Raw genomic sequence first — 13855 nt, 5'->3', positions numbered from 1 at the left:
CAGGGTTCAAACCCCAGTATCACTCCCCAAAACAAAACCTATAAATATCCATTTTGCTTAAACTGATATACATATCCAAATAATAGATGTATACAAGAAAACAACTATTCACCAAAAAACAACATATGTATCTCTCGATAGATAGATAGATATAGATAAATCTTTTCCAATAGTTTCTTTTACTCCTATGAATTTACCTTATTAGAACAAGGATCCAACTTGCAATGGATCCAGACACTGCTTCTAAAGAACACTGGAAGCGCCACTGGCGTCTCCAATTTGCAGACAGGATATAATTCTAGAATGAGAGGAAATAAGCAATAAGATGGCTATCCACTCCTTGTAGATTTCATTACTTTTTTGGGGGTAATTTTTAATTATTATAAAGATGAAATATAGAGGGGTTACAATTACTTAATTCAAATAAAGAGTACATCTTTTTGGACAATGTCACACCATCCCTCATTCTCTCTCCATTACTGTTTGAATTCTATAAACAAAAACTCTTAAACTTCAATTTACTTCAAGTAGACATAGGATTCTCCACCAGTCAACTGATCTTATGTTGTCTGTCTCTCTCTCTCACACACACACACACGCGCACGCGCACACACTTGCCAGTCCTGGGGCTTGAACTCAGAAATCAGGGTGTGGGCACTGTCCCTACGCTGCTTTTGCTCAAGGCTAGCACTCTACCACTTGAGACAGAGCACCACTTCCTGCTATTTCTATTTATGTGGTGCTGAGGAATTGAACCTATGGCTACATGCATGCTAGGCAAGCACTCTACCACCAAGCCACACATTCCCAGCCTTCCTATTCAACCTCCTACAGTACAGAAAGCTAAAACCCAGCAGGGCACCAGTGGCTCATGCCTGTAATCCTAGCTACTCAAGAGGCTGAGATCTGAGGATCATGGTTTGAAACCAGCCTAGGCAGACAAGTCCATGAGACTCTTACCTCCAATCACCTACCAAAAAGCTGGAAGTGAAACTATAGCACAAGTGCTAGCCTTGAACAAAAAGTATAGAACGATGCCCAGGCCCTGAGTTCAAATACCACCAGGACCAGTAAAAGAAAGAAAGCAAACTAGCTCAAACCTTCCATCTCATAATCTAATACCTCCACTCTAATACTTACAGTGCTATACCAGGGGTTGCATCATTCAAGACTACTTTACAAGCTCCATAGTAAAATTGACAATAATTAGATTTTGAAATTTAAAAAAAAAATGTGGAGTCAGGTGCTGGTGACTCACACCTGTAATCCTAGCTACTCAGGAGGCTGAGATCTGAGGATTGCGGTTCAAAGGCAGCCTGGGCAGAAAAGTCCCTGGGAGACTCTTATCTCCAATAAACTACTCAAAAAAGCCAATAGTAGGGGTTATGGCTCAAGTGGTAGAGCTACTAGCCTTGAGCACAAAGAGGTTCAGGGGCAGTTCTCCAGCCCTTAGTTCAAGCCCCAGGATGGGCAAAAAAAGTTTTCTAGGTTTATATATAAAAAACATATGCAAAGCCAGGCGCTGGTGGCTCAGGCCTGTAATCCTAGCTACTCAGGAGGCTGAGTAGCCAGCCCGGGCAGGAGAGACCGTGAGACTTCTATCTCCAATAAAACCACCAGAAAACCGGAAGTGGCACTGCAGCTCAAGTGGTAGAGCGCTCGCCTTGAGCTGAAAAGCTGAGGAACAGCGCCCAGGCCCAGAGTTCAAGCCCCACAACCAACCAAAAAAAAAAAAAAAGTAAACAAAAAACATATGCAAATACATATAGATTAAGTTATAAAGTATACTGTAACAATGTATAGTATGTAATTTTACACACACAAAGTAACACCTATCTCCTATCTGGTACCTATCTGGTACCATCAAGGTACCAGAAAATCCAAAATCTCTTATCTAATTGTCTAAATATTCTCAGTACTGTCATACATCTAAGCTAGACAAGTGCTGGTGGCTCATATCTGAGATCTGAGATCATGCTGAGATCTGAGGATTACAGTTCAAAGGTACACAGGCAGGAAAATCCCTGGGACTTTTATTTTTTATTTATTTATTTTTGTCAGTTGTGAGGCTTGAACTCAGGGCCTGAACATTGTTTCTAAACTATTTTTACTCAAGGCTAGCACTCTATACCTTTGAGCCACAGCCCTACTTCCAGTTTTTGAGTGGTTAGTTGGAGATAAAGATTCGTAAAACAAACTTTCTTAGCTACGCTGGCTTCAGACCTCGGTCCTCAGATCTCAGCCTTCTGAGTAGCAAGGATTATAGGCATGAGCCTTCCTAAAACTTATCTCCAATTAATCACAGAAAAGGCCTGATAAAGAGTTGTGCATCTAGTGGTAGAGCTCTAGTCTTAGGCATAAAAGTGCTCAGGCCAGGGCTGGGAAGGTGGCTCAGTGGTAGAGTGCTTGCCTTGCATGCCTGAGGCCCTGGGTTCAATTCCTCAGCACCATATAAGCAAAAAGAAAAACAAAAAAAAGCCGGAAGTGGTGCTGTGGCTCAAGTGATAGAGTGCTAGCCTTGAGCTGAAGAGCTGAGGGACAGCGCCCAGGCCCAGAGTTCAGGCCCCACGACCGGACCCAAAAAAAAAAAAAAAAAAAAAAAAAAGTGCTCAGGCCAAGAGTTGAAGCATCAGCACCCACCAAAAAAAAAAAAGAGAGAGAGAGAGAGAGAAAGAAAAACAGAAACATAATAGTATCAATTTGTACAAAGTTTAAAAAGTGTTCATTCTAGAGACTGGGAAGGTAACTCAGTGGTAGAGTGCTTGCCTCACATGCATGAGGCCCTTGGTTTGATTCCTTAGCATCACATAAACAGTAGAGCACTAGCTTTGAGCTGAAGAGGTGAAAGACAGAGCCTCAGGCCAAGAGTTCAAGCCCCAAGACAGACCAAAAAAGTGTTAATTCCAGCCAAGCAGCGGTGGCTCACTAATCTTTTTTTTTTGGGTTGGTCGTGGGGTTTGAACTCTGGGCACTGTCCCTCAGCTCTTCAGCTCAAGGCGGGTGCTCTATGACCTGAGCCATAGCACCACTTCCGGATTTTTCTGCTTATGTGGTGCTGAGGAATCAAACCCAAGGCCTCATGCAAGCAAGGCAAGCACTCTACCACTGAGCCAACTTCCCAGCCCACACCTGTAATCTTATTTCCAATTAACCACCAGAAAACTAGAAAAGGAATACGTACTTTGTTGTGTTATATGAGTGTCAGTCAGTACCAGAGCTTGAACTGGAGGTTTGAACTCTCACTTGGCTTTTTTGTTAAAGTCTGGCACCTTTAGTGGTACCACTTGAGCTACAAATGTCACTGTAGGCTTTTTGACTGTTAAGTAGAGATAAAAGTTTTATGGACTTTTGGGCCTGGTCTGGCTTTGAACAGAGACCTTCCGATCTAAGCTTTTTGAGTATCTAGGTTTATGGGCTTGAGCCTAGGGTGCACACCCACATTTTTAATAGAAGTCTAGAAATCAAGTGCTGGAATCATAAACACCAAAATCACAACAAGGTTGAGAAAAATAGAACTAGTTGTTAACAGTGCTTCATTAAATTTACAGCTAGTACATAGGTACTAACTGTCTTCTTTGTACTTTTAATGCACGTCTTTATAATAAATGCTTTTTTGATGAAAAATGCCTAATAAACCAAATGTCAGTGGCTTACACTTGTAATCCTAGCAACACAGGAAGCTGAGATCTGAGGATCACAGTTCAAAGCCACCCTGGGCAGGAAAGTCTGTGAGACTCTAATCTCAATTAACCACCACCAGAAAACTGAAGTGGTGTTGTGGCTCAAGCAGTTGAGCGCTTGTCTTGAGCTGAAGAGCTGAGGGACAGCACCCAAGTGCAGAGTTCAAGCCCTAGGACCAACAAAAAATAAAATTAACCACATGAAGTGGCGCTGTGGCTCAAAATGGTAGAGCACTAGCCTTGAGTAAAAGAGCTCATGGACAGCACCCTGGCCCTGAGTTCAAGCCCCATAATGGACACACACACCCTGCCACGCCCCCCAAACAAGCATAATGATGAACAACAGAGCTGGGACTACCTTTAGACTTCCTTAGTTCCTCTCTAGAAGCAAAAAGGACTGGTATTATTTTCTGTGACAATTAAATATTTAACATATAGTAATTATTAATCAGTTGTAACTCATTAATTCGTCACCATTTGAATTTATAAATAATTTTTTTGGTTTTTTTAGTAAGGTCTTGGCCATGTAGCTCCAGACCAGCCATCAATTTATAATAGTCTTGCCTCAGACCCTCAAATACTAGGATTACAGAAATGCACAATCACACCTGGCATTAAGGCTTTTGCAAATGACTTCTGAAGACTGCAGTAAGGAAGAGGAGGGAAGGGAGAGAGGACTGAACCTAAAGAATACACAATGCTACTGGGCACCGGTAGCTCACACCTGTAATCCTAGCTACTCAGGAGGCATCTGAGGATCACAGTTGAAAGCCAGCCCAGGCAGGAAAGTCCATGAAACTCATCTCCAATTAACCACCAGAACACTGGAAATGGTGCTGTGGCTCAAGTGGTAGAGTACAAGCCTGGAGCTGAAGAGATGAGGGACAGAGCCCAGGCAGAGTTCAAGCCCTATGACCAACAACAACAACAAAAAAAAGAATATAGGCCGGGCGCTGGTGGCTCACTCCTGTAATCCTAGCTACTTAGGAGGCTGAGATCTGAGGATCACAGTTGAAAGCCAGCCTGGGCAGGAAAGTCCATGAAACTTATCTCCAATAAACCACCAGAAAACCAGAAGTGGTACTGTAACTCAAGTGGTACAGTGCTCGCCTTGAGCTGAAAAGCTGAGGGACAGTGCTCAGGCCCAGAGTTCAAGCCCTACGACCATCAAAAAAAAAAAATTTATATACAATGTGCTGCTTTGTAAATGATTATTTCATTATGCTTAAAACAAAAATTTATGTTAAAAATTATACCCCAAGTAAAATGGTAACCCTTGTACAACTAAAGATAACTAAAAGAAAAAAAGCTTAGGGGCGGGCTGGGAAGGTGGCTCAGTGGTAGAGCGCTTGCCTTGCATGCCTGAGGCCCCGGGTTCGATTCCTCAGCACCATATAAGCAAAAGGAAAAAAGCCGGAAGTGGCACTGTGGCTCAAGTGGTAGAGTGCTAGCCTTGAGCTGAAGAGCTGAGGGACAGCGCCCAGACCCAGAGTTCAGGCCCCATGACCGGACCACCGGACCCAAAAAAAAAAAAAAAAAAAGAGCATGAGGCCCTGAGTTCCAGCTCAGTACATGCACACACAAAGAAACAACACAACAAAAGCAATTTTAGGCCAGGTGCTGGTGGTTTACTCTTGTAATCTAAACTACTCAGAAGGCTGAGATCTGAGGATTGCAGTTCAAAGCCAGCTGGAACAAAAAGTATATGAGACCCTTACCTCCAATATACTACTCAGAAAAAGCCCTAAGTAGCACTGTGGCTCAAGTGGTAGAGTGCTAGCTTTGAGCATGAAAAGGTTCAGAGACAGTGCCCAGGCTTTGAGTTCAAGCCCCAGGACTGGGGGAAAAAAATCAACAATCCTAAATCAAGGCAATGATCTTCACATTATGTAAAAATTTTTAATTAGTAACAACAATCCTGGTTCTTATGTGTCACTGCATGAGCTACAAGTCTTTTTATAGGGGAGGGAAGAGACTGGTCCTGGAACTCAGGGTCCATGCTTTTGCTTGGCCTTTTTACTCAGCTGGCACTACCACATGAGCTTCGCCTCCAGTTCCAGCATTGCACTGGTTAAAGGGAAATAGAGTCTCTGAGATTTTTCAGCCCAGGGCCAGTTTTGAACCACAATACTCGGATCTCAGCCTCCCAAATAGCTAGGATTACAGGCACAAGTCACTGGTACCAACTCAAAAGCTTTATAATTAGAAATCTAGCTAGCAACTTCCCCTTCCTAGACCTTTTATCTTCTAAGACATGACAAGCTATGCAGTTAGAACATTCCAGAAGCTATAAAACAGGAAGAACAAAATGAGGACACTGCACATATGCCAGCTAAAAAAGGCATAGACAATGATCAGACCAATCTTCAGAAAGATGCTGCTTTTTAAATATCCTTCCTTTTCTTTAGTTTGGAAACAAGCCCCAAGACTGGCAAAAAAAAAAAAAAAAAGTGATGTAATATTAAGACACAAAAACAAATTTGAATGGAATCATTAGAAACCTTTCTCAAGCTGGGTGCCAGTGGCTCAGACCTGTAATCCTACTCAGGAGGCTGAGATCTGAAGATCATGGTTCAAAGCCAGCACTGACAGGAAATGCCGAGACTCTATCTCCAAAAAAACACTCAAAAAGCCGAAGTTGCGCTGTGGCTCAAGTGGTAGGGTGCTAGCCTTGAGCTGAAGAGCTGAGGGACAGTGCCCAGGCCCAGAGTTTAAGACCCACGACTGATCAAAAAAAAAAAAAAAAAAAAAAAAAAAGCTTAGATAAGTACCCAGGCTGAGTTCAAACCCCACAACGGACAAAAAAAAAAAAAAAAAGCAAAAAGAGGAACTGGAGGTGTAGTTCAAGTGGTAGAGTAGCTAGTTGTGAGGGGAAAAGTCAGGCAAAGTATAAGGCCAAGGGCTCTAGCCCCAGTACCAGCTTATAAAAAGTAAAGAAGCCAACTTGGAGGCTGGTAACTCATGCCTATAAATTCTAGTTACTCTGAAAACTGAGAGATCTAAGATTCACAGTACAAAGTTTACCTGGACAGGAAAAGTCCATGAGTCTATTATTACCAATTAGACACCCCCAAAAAAATTTAAGAAAGCCAGACATGGATATGTGGCTCAAGTGGCAAAGAGCTAGCGTTGAGCAAAAAAGCTGAGGGTCAGGACTGGGAAATTGGCTCAGTGTTAGAGTGATTGCCTCACATGCATGAGGCCCTGGGTTTGATTCCTCAGCACCACGTAAGCATAAAAAGCCAAAAGTGACATTGTGGCTCAAGTGGTAGAGTGCTAGCCTTGAGCTGAAGGGACAGCACCCAGGCCCCCATGACTGACACCCCCCACAAAAAAAAAGAGGGTCAGTACACAGACAATGAATTCAAGTTCCAGGACTGTGTGTGCAATTCTTCAGATTTCAGCCTTCTGAGTAGCTAGGATTACAAGTGTGAGCCATCAACACCTGGCCTAAAATTGCTTTTGTTGTGTTGTTTCTTTGTGTGTGCATGTACTGGGCTGGAACTCAGGGCCTCATGCTCTTTTTTTAAAGCTTTTTTTCTTTTAGTTATCTTTAGTTGTACAAGGGTTACCATTTTATTTGGGGTATAATTTTTAACATAAATTTGTAAGCATACTGAAATAATCATTCACAAAGCAGCACATTGTATATTTTTTTTTAGGTGGTCGTGGGGCTTGAACTCTGGGCCTGAGCGCTGTCCCTCAGCATTTCAGCTCAAGGCGAGTGCTCTACCACTTGAGCTACAGCTGAGCCACAGCGCCACTTCCAGCTTTTTCTGCTTATGTGGTACTGAGGAATCGAACCCAGAGCCTCATGCATGTGAGGAAAGCACTCTACCACTGAGCCAATTTCCCAGCCCCGGAATGCAAAATTTTATACTAAATTTCTCAAGTATTTATTTTTGTGTTAGTCCTGAAGGTTAAACACAGGACCACTCTCCACAGTTCAGTTTCTACCTCTGCAAAAGTGATCTTAAGACAAATCATCCATCAAAAATCCAGGAATCTAGCTGGGCGCCCGGCTCACGCCTGAAATCCTAGCTACTCAGGAGGCTGAGATCTGAGGCTGGCTTTCAATTTTGTAGGGCATTAAAGAGAGGGAGAGCCGGGCGCCAGTGGCTCATACCTGTAATCTTAGCTACTCAGGAGGCTGAGATCTGAGGATTGTGGTTCAAGCCAGCCTGGGCAGGAAAGGCCTTGAGACTCTTATCTCCAATAAACCACTAGAAAACTGGAAGTAGCACTGTGGCTCAAGTGGCAGAGTGTTCACCTTGGGTTGAAGCGCACAGGGACAGCACCCAAGCCAGAGTTCAAGCCCCGGATTAAAAAAAAAAAAATCCATTGGGGCTGGGAAGGTGGCTCAGTGGTAGAGCACTTGCCTTACATGCATGAGGCCCTGGGTTCGATTCCTCAGCACCACATAAGCAGAAAAGGCCAGAAGTGGCACTGTGGCTCAAGTGGTAGAGTGCTAGCCTTGAGCTGAAGAGCTCAGGGACAGTGCCCAGGCCCAGAGTTCTGACCCCATGACTGGCAAAAAAAAAAAAAAAAAAAAAAAAAAAAAAAAATCCAGGAATCAGTAGCACACATCTATAATCCTTGCTACTTTAGAAGGCTGAGCTCTAGAGGATGTGGTTTGAAACCAGAAAAGTATGAGGGGACCACATCTCCAAACCAACCCACAAAAAGCTAGAGTGGAAATGTGGCACAAGTGGTAGAATGCCAGCCAAGCAATCATGAAGCCCTGAATTTAAACCCAGCGAAAGTAAACAAATAACTCTCCCCATGCTAAGCCACAAATCTTCCCTCCATCTGTTTTTATCAGACGAAAAAAAAAACAAACAACCTTTTCCTGCCCACTGGGATGTCCAAACAGCCTCTTTAAGCCATCATTAAACAATGTCCTCATTTTGTCACACTTACACCTGGCATTCTTTCAGTTATAAAAACACTACAACTCTGTCCATTCCAGTTTGGGAACCTGCAACTTCCTTCACTGTGGTACTCCCTCTCTCTTTCTCTCTCTCTTTTTTTAGTCAGTCCTGGGCTTGAACTCTCAGCTCTTCAGCTCAAGGCGAGCACTCTACAACTTGAGCCACAGCGCCACTTCTGGTTTCCTGGTGGTTTACTGGAGATAAGAGTCTCAAGGCCTTCCTTGCCCAGGCTGGCTTGAACCACAATCCTCAGATCTCAGCCTCCTGAGTAGCTAAGATTACAGGTATGAGCCACTGGCGCCCGGCTCTCCCTCTCTTTAATGCCCTACAAAATTGATTTCTGACTTTCCCCAAAAAACATTTCTCTGAACTCTGTTAGGTCATCCCTTTTTCAATGTCCCCTGCTCAATACCTCCATACCACTTTTCTCAATTTGTAAATTTATTTGCCTACTTTTGTGCCCTCTCCTACAACCCTGTTAAGTTCCCATTTGTAGTAGTTAGAACTGTCCATCCTAAAATGAATTTTATGTCTGCATTCTCCCAATCAGACTAAAACTTCCCCATTTCTATGTCACCTCAGACATACTCCAAGCTTCCTTTATCAATACAAAACAACCTTTTATAATCCATAATTTTTTTGTTTGTTTTTTTGTTTTTTGGGTCCAGTCGTGGGGCCTGAACTCTTGAGCCTGGGCGCTGTCCCTCAGTTCTTCAGCTCAAGGCTAGTGCTGTACCACTTGAGCCAAAGCGCCACTTCCGGCTTTTTTCTTTTTGCTTATGTGGTGCTGAGGAATCGAACCCAGGGCCTCAGGCATGCAAGGCAAGTGCTCTACCACTGAGCCACCTTCCCAGCCCTAATCCATAATTTTTTATTTTGTTTGTTATGGTTTACAGCCTTGGGGCTTGAACTCAGGGCCTGGGCACTGTATCTGAGCTTTGTGCTCAAGGCTAGAGCTCTATCACTTGAGCCACAGTGCCACTACTGGCTCTTTCTGAGTAATTTACTGGAGATTCTCACAAGACTTTCCTGCCAGGCTGGCTTTGAACCAATCCTCAGATCTCAGCCTCTAGAGTAGCCAGGATTACAGGCAGTGCCAAGCTTTTTTTTTTTTTTCCCCTACTGAGGATGTTATCTCTTGGACATGTTAAGCAAGCACTGTACTACAACCCCAGGCCTATATCCATTGTTTCACTAACTAAACCCATCTCAAAAGTAGCTTTATTCAAATGACATATACTAAAAAAACTGTTACTACACCACCACTAAAACTGAACTGTACTTAGGTTGCACCCTGTAAACACCAATCTCTGTAACTGGAGATTGTTTTTTTTTTGTTTTTGGGTCTGGTCGTGGGGCCTGAACTCTGGGCCTGGGCACTGTCCCTCAGCTCTTCAGCTCAAGGCTAGTGTTCTACAACTTGAGCCACAGCGCCACTTCCAGCTTTTTTCTTTTTGCTTATGTGGTGCTGAGGAATCAAACCCAGGGCCTCAGGCATGCAAGGCAAGCGCTCTGCCACTGAGCCACCTTCCCAGCCCCCTGTAATTGGAGATTGTTTATTGGTGCTAAAAGGATTGAAAAAAGTAAATATAAAAATACTGAAAAACATACTGAACATAAAGGCTTTCAAAAAATGTTTCCAACAGAATTTCCAAACAGCTTTTACAAAATGCAATCGAGCCTATGGCTACACTACAATTAGTTTTTGATACAGCTAGAGTACTAATATTAGCTCACAAAATACATCTCCCAACAAAGAACAATCTAAGTTTGGTTTCATCCGTTAAGTTTCTCAAGGCATCAGCAATTTTGTATTTTTAACCGACCTTTATAAAATAACATACACAATCAGGTTAACTGGGGGACAGGACAGACTACAACAGACAGCATTTTCACAAACAAAACAAGGAAGATCATCTGAAAGGGAAGAAAAATTATGGTAATTACACATGCCTCTCCTCTAGGGAATAACATTTAGAAACCCTATACAAGATTTAGTTAGTAAATGGATAGTCTTCGGTTTTAAATCTTAAGTCTTCACAATAACTCGATAAAATAGCCAGTGTTATTCACTGGTATTTTGGGAAAACTGGAGTTACCTGGAAGAGAAGGTTCAAGCTAAAATCAAAAGACGGTAAAAATCAGTTGAACGCAAGCCGACTATTATAAAAACTGCCACCAGAAGTTTCACTGGCTCTGCCCGGCCAGGCCCAACCACACTCGGAGGCTTTCCCTTCAATCCAATTAACAGCCTCCCCGTACACACTACTCCCACTGATGGCTTCCAACTTCTGGGCCGCAGCGTTGCTCCGCGCTTCCGTCGTCACGCTCTACCGGTTGGATTTAGAAGAGCAGAGAAAATAAAAGATAAAAGTTGCTTAGGTGCTGAGACACATGCAACCACCCTCGTAAAAAAAAAAAAAAAAAAAAAAAAAGAACTTTTTCCGTTAAGGTAAATTTGGATTATGCCTCTTTGGGCCACAAAGGAGGGGTGGGGGAGGCGGTAATTACTATTTGCACAGTGCCAGCCACTTGAGCCCAGGAAGGCAGAACCAAACCGATGGAGCGATGGAGTCTCCGTAGGGGGAAGGGCACGCAAGAGTCCCGGGAAAGACGAACAGCCAAATAATGGGCTTCCTACGAATAAGGGAAGGTAGAGAAGAGGCTTGTGGAAACCTCTCTCCGACAGACTGCAAGTAATAATAATAATAATAATAAAGACGCGGATGCGCTACTCGGAGAAAAGGCGGCCAGAGCCTCGAGGGCTAGGCCTGAGCACAGGGAAGCCCTGAAGGGCGGGGAGGGGGAGGAGCCCGAGCGAGCAGGGCCCGCTCCGAAGAGGCCCGGGTGGGAAGCGCGGGGGAGCAGCTCCGCGCCAGGCCTTCTTCGGGCCCAGCCGCTACCTAGAAAACACAAAAGATGAAACAACTCGAACCGGTTGAGGGGTCCTAACTCCCATTCGAGGCGTTCACTCACCTGGGCGCACCGTAGCGACCGAAGCAGAGCCTCGCAACGGCACAACCGGCCCGAACCTCGCCCCCGCCCGACAGCGCGCACCAAGTCCCCGCTCTCCGACTATGGCGATGGCGGCGACGCCCCAGCTGCCTCCTGGGAAACGTAGTCCGAAAACTACCAATCCTCGTCTACTTGCTGGGCTCTTAAACTACATGTCCCACAAGGCAAAGCAAACGTTGGGCCCGCCGCTTTGCGTCACGCGCTGGACTGTCGGCAATCACGTGGGTCACGGCGTTCCGTTCCCCTCCCCCTCCGCCTGGGTGGCCAAGGGAAGTGGGAGGTAGGTGGACGGAAGGGGTGGGGGCGTCGCTGACGCCACTGCCCCCACCATTTTGGAACCAGCTTTCAAGGAGGGCCCGAGGTCCACCTACTTGTTGGCCTGCCTGTGTCGTCGAAAAGTCACTGGGAATCGGGTTACCCTAGTTTTCGTATTCCGACCTGCCACTCCTTCCTTTGTGACCTTAAGCAAATCATCTCCCTTTCTGTCTTACAAAAATAAGACTCGAGCCCGGTGCTGGTGGCTCATCCCTGTAATCCTACCTACTCAGGGGGGCTGAGCTCTAAGGACCGTGGTTCAAAGCCAGTCCCTGCAGCCAAGTCAGACTCATCTCCCCCCCAATTAACCCACCAGAAAACCGGAAGTGGCTCAAATGATAGAATGCTAACTAGCCCTGAGGAAAACAATTCAAGGACAGTGCCTAGGCCCTAAGTTCAAAGCCCAGGACACAAAAGAAATTAAAAAAAAAAAAAATAGCCGGGTGCTGATTTTTCAGGCCTGTAATCCTAGCTACTCAGGAGACTAAAATCTGAGGATCGTGGTTCAAAGCAGCTTGGGTAGGAAAGTCTGAGGGACTCTTATCTGCAGTTAACCATCAGAAAACCATAAGTGGAGCTGTGGCTCAAGGTAATAGAGGCTAGTTTTCAGCAAAGAGTTCAGAGACAGCACCCAGGCTCTTGAGTTCAAGCACCCACACCGACAGAAAACACACACACACACACACAATGAGATGCCTTTTCACACCCATTAGTATGGCTCTCAAAAATAAAACAAATGTTTTCAAGGATGTGGAGCAATTAGAAGCATTGTGCTTTGCTGGTGGGAATATAAATTGTAAGATGATGCAGCTGCTGTGGTAAATACAATAAAGTACCTCCATAAATTAAAATAGAATTAGCATCGGATCCAATAATTCAGCTTCGGGATGTATGTCCAAGGGAACTGAGAACTAAGGATTCTTGCTTTTTTTTTTTTTTTTTTGGATCCGGTCGTGGGGCCTGAACTCTGGGCCTGGGCACTGTCCCTCAGCTCTTCAGCTCAAGGCTAGCGCTCTACACTTGAGCCACAGCGCCACTTCCGGCTTTTTTTCTTTTTGCTTACGTGGTGCTGAGGAATCGAACCCAGGGCCTTAGGCATGCAAGGCAAGCGCTCTACCACTGAGCCACCTTCCCAGCCCCAGAACTAGGGATTCTTAACACGTGCTCACAGCAGTATTGTTACAGTAATGTAAACGTGGAAACATTCCCAGTGTCCATCAATAGAGGAATAAAAAAAGCAAGGAGCCAGGAAGACCATGTTTCAGGCTGGTAATGCTAGATACAAGGAACTCAGTTCGGGGCTGGGAAGATGGCTCGGTGGTAGTGCGCTTGCCTTGCATGCCTCTGAGGCCCTGGGTTTGATTCCTCAGCACCACATAAGCAAAAAGAAAAAAACTGGAAGTGGCGCTGTGGCTCAAGTTGTAGAACACTAGCCTTGAGCTGAAGAGCTGAGGAACAGCGCCCAGGCCCAGAGTTCAGGCCCCACGACCAGACCCCCCCCAAAAAAAAGGAACTCAGTTGGAAGCCAGCGTAAGCAAGAAAGTCCATTAGTTTTGATTCTCCAATTAATACACACACACACACATACACACACACCCCTAGCTATGTAAGAAACACTGTAATTAGCAGGGCCTATATTTTTGTCTTTCCCATTAGAAAAGAGATGAACCTTTCTTTGTCGGTCATGGGGCTTGAACTTTGGGCTTGGGAGATATCCCTGCACTCTTCAGCTCAAGGCGAGATCTCTACCACTTGAGCCACAGCGCCATTTCCAGTTTTCTAGTGGTTTATAGGAGATAAGAGTCTCACGGCCTTTCCTGCCCGGGCTGGCGTTGAACTGCGATCCTCAGATCTCAGCCTCCTGAGTAGCTAGGATTACAGGTGAGAGCCACTGGCGCTCGGCCAAGAAAAGAG

At 44.8% G+C, this 13855-nt stretch overlaps 1 protein-coding gene across 4 annotated transcripts in view; it reads right to left on the bottom strand.

The window, feature by feature from the left end:
- Positions 1 to 13855, bottom strand: part of Thrap3 (thyroid hormone receptor associated protein 3) — a 59827-nt gene that overhangs the window by 32143 nt on the left and 13829 nt on the right. Inside the window, exons 1-3 of one of the 4 annotated variants that reach the window (XM_070008742.1) lie at positions 11588 to 11667; positions 10711 to 10941; positions 198 to 298 (exon numbers count right to left, since the gene is read on the bottom strand). The gene's annotated coding sequence lies outside the window, so the exon portion shown is untranslated. Of the gene's footprint in view, positions 1 to 197; positions 299 to 10710; positions 10942 to 11587; positions 11745 to 13855 lie in introns of those variants that run through there. The other 3 variants (XM_070008741.1, XM_070008743.1, XM_070008744.1) reach the window with 3 other exon arrangements.

The sequence above is a fragment of the Dipodomys merriami genome, unplaced genomic scaffold (assembly GCF_024711535.1).
Source record: "Dipodomys merriami isolate MVZ:Mamm:240054 unplaced genomic scaffold, mDipMer1.0.p SCAF_71, whole genome shotgun sequence".
In the NCBI taxonomy this organism is placed as follows: domain Eukaryota; kingdom Metazoa; phylum Chordata; class Mammalia; order Rodentia; family Heteromyidae; genus Dipodomys; species Dipodomys merriami.
This window is presented reverse-complemented; position numbering and strand designations above follow the sequence as displayed.